General features: G+C 56.0%; 1 pseudogene; it reads right to left on the reverse strand.

Annotated features, from left to right (window-relative positions):
- LOC143364200 (large subunit ribosomal RNA) overlaps positions 1-2,500 on the reverse strand; it is an 8,458-nt pseudogene that overhangs the window by 2,182 nt on the left and 3,776 nt on the right.

Genomic DNA, 2,500 nt, shown 5'->3' on the forward strand with positions numbered 1-2,500 from the left:
CGTCGCAAGAGTCGTGCAACGCCACAGCGCAACTCCGTCTGAGCTCAGCGGTGGAAGTGACACGTTCACCTCGGTAGCGCATCTGGTCTTCTGACCGTGTGAGCTGGCGAGCCACAAAAGGTGACTCCGCGGCAGCTCTAGCCGAGGGAAGCGCACTTCTACAAAGCCGCTGAAGTCGCTGGTAACGGAGAATCGGGATGTGCGTCTTAAGCACCGGCAGACCGAGCCCGCCTTCTGGTATCGGCGCATGAAAATATCCAACAGGCACATCATGGGGCATGTGCAGCCAAGTACGTACTGCTGTACGAACTTGTACATCGTGTGCCTTCAGAGTCTTGGCATTAGTGCCTCCTACTACCCATATATGGTAGAATCGTGGTAGCAGGTAATCTTTCAGCAGTGATAGGCGCTGCTGTGGCTTCAAAGGAGCCTTCTTAAGCTGGTCTAGATAACTACTCAGAGGCACCGATGTGGCACTTCCCTTAGCACCTTGGAAGGTAGCTCCGAGATAGGTCCAAACGTCAGTGGGAGACTTTTGCGGAAGCAAAGTGTCCCCAAGATGGAATGTTGGGCTGGTTAGGACCCTCACCTTCTTCTCACGTCCGGATGCTACCAAGGAGAGAACCCCGGTTTTATTAGCATTGATATCCAAGCCGCAGCGCTGGAAAGCAGCGTACAAGCGGTTCAAATTCTCCTGCAAACCATGTTTCGTCGACGACAGGAGCACAATGTCGTCGGCATAGGCCAAAGCGTTAATACGCGTTTCACCCATGATGAAGCCAACATCCTCCGAGAGAGCTCCCAGTGCTCTATCCACGACCAGATTGAACACAAGGGGCGATAGAGGATCTCCCTGGCGTACTCCACGACCCAACTGGATCGGCGATTCCAATAGACCGTCAAGCTGCAGTCTGGTCTCCGCGGCGGCATAGGTCGAGCGCATGTACTGGAGGAAGCTTGGTGGTAAATCCGCTTCCTCTATGGCTTTAAATATGGCCGGGTGTGAGACCGTGTCGAAAGCTTTCGCCACGTCCACACAAGCCATATGCAGGGACCTGTTCCTGCGCCTTGCTTCAGCGAGCGCTGCCGTAAGGATAGTGACATTCTCACATACCCCATCGACCGTCTTAAATCCTCGTTGACGTTCGTCGATGATATCAAGCGCTACGAACCTAGTCGCCAAAATGCGGTGGAATTGCCTCAACGGGACAGATCCTACGCTTAGGGGCCGATAGTCAGATGGCAAGGGCCGATCTGATTTCACGGCTTTCCTAAGGAAGACCGTCCGGGTTATGGACATCGTCCTAGGGACCTCTCTTGCAAAGAGCAGGAGGTTGAACAGTAATGCGCGTAGAGTGGAAGGGACAAACTTCCACTCACGAGGCGTAATACCGTCCAGACCTGGTGCTGAACCGTCCCGTACGGCATGCTTCTCAACCTCGAGAGGACTGATAGGCCGCCATAGGGAAGACTTATCGGGCCCCGGTGGGCTCGTGCTCTCTCCGGCGCCCTCGAGATGAATCCCTCGGGCAGCCGTTTCGACGGTCGCACGCTGCCTTAATCCCGAGGAGGCGTCAAGGAGTCCCGTCAAATCCCCGTCGGCGGTACTGGATTGCTCAATAAGAGGTTTCCAGTACTCGCCGAAGACCTGGGGAGAAGGCCGGTTCCTATCTTCCTCTCCTTCAAGGATGTAGTTAAGGCAGCTTCGCCTGTTCTTCTTGTAGAGCTTCTGCACAATGGCATATTCTCTACGGCGCTTCTGCTCTCTACTCTCTCCGGTGCAGGGAGGATTATGCTCTCGTTGTCTAGTTGGGGCGCGAGGCAGCCTCTTCTCCTTTTTGGGGAATATATCACCTAACCATCCGGAGATGGCGTCGGTGATTCTTTCACCCGCCAAGGCAGACCGTGCGATATCGCACAGTCTACCAGCCTGGTAGCTCCGAAGACGCGCGCATTCCTCGATGAGAAATGCAATCGCTTCCCGGAGCCTCTCATCGTCTTGATGAGGTTCAGGACTGGGAAGGGCGACGCACGGGGGGGTGGTGGTCTCATTGGACGCAGAGGGTTCGGTGGCTCGTATCATCACCTCGGACCCGGACCCTCCTCCGTCATCGCCGCCGCTCACTGCGGCAGCTTGCTGGCAGAAACTCTGGACCATCGCACGGTAACCCTCCTGCTTCCTTTTACCTTTGATGGCCTCAAGAGTTCTGTGGGGGAATCGCTCGACCAGATACTGGTTCATGAAACGAACTCCCCCTGCTAAGGTCGCGGTAGCCTCAGCACGCGCCATGAGACACACCTCCTCGTCGTCCCAACGTGCCTTACGGCGTTCAACATCGATCGCATCGTTGGCTTCAATCGGATGGGCTCGGCGCGTGTGCACGCCCAGGCCTATCCGTGTTGGAAACTCTCGGCCACAGACCCCGCATGGAAAAGCCGGTGGGGTGGCAGAACTTTGCTGTGGCAAGTTTCCTTGCATAGCCGATGGTCCGGCTGCGTC

This window comes from Halictus rubicundus, unplaced genomic scaffold (genome assembly GCF_050948215.1).
Source record: "Halictus rubicundus isolate RS-2024b unplaced genomic scaffold, iyHalRubi1_principal scaffold0326, whole genome shotgun sequence".
NCBI classification, from domain to species: domain Eukaryota; kingdom Metazoa; phylum Arthropoda; class Insecta; order Hymenoptera; family Halictidae; genus Halictus; species Halictus rubicundus.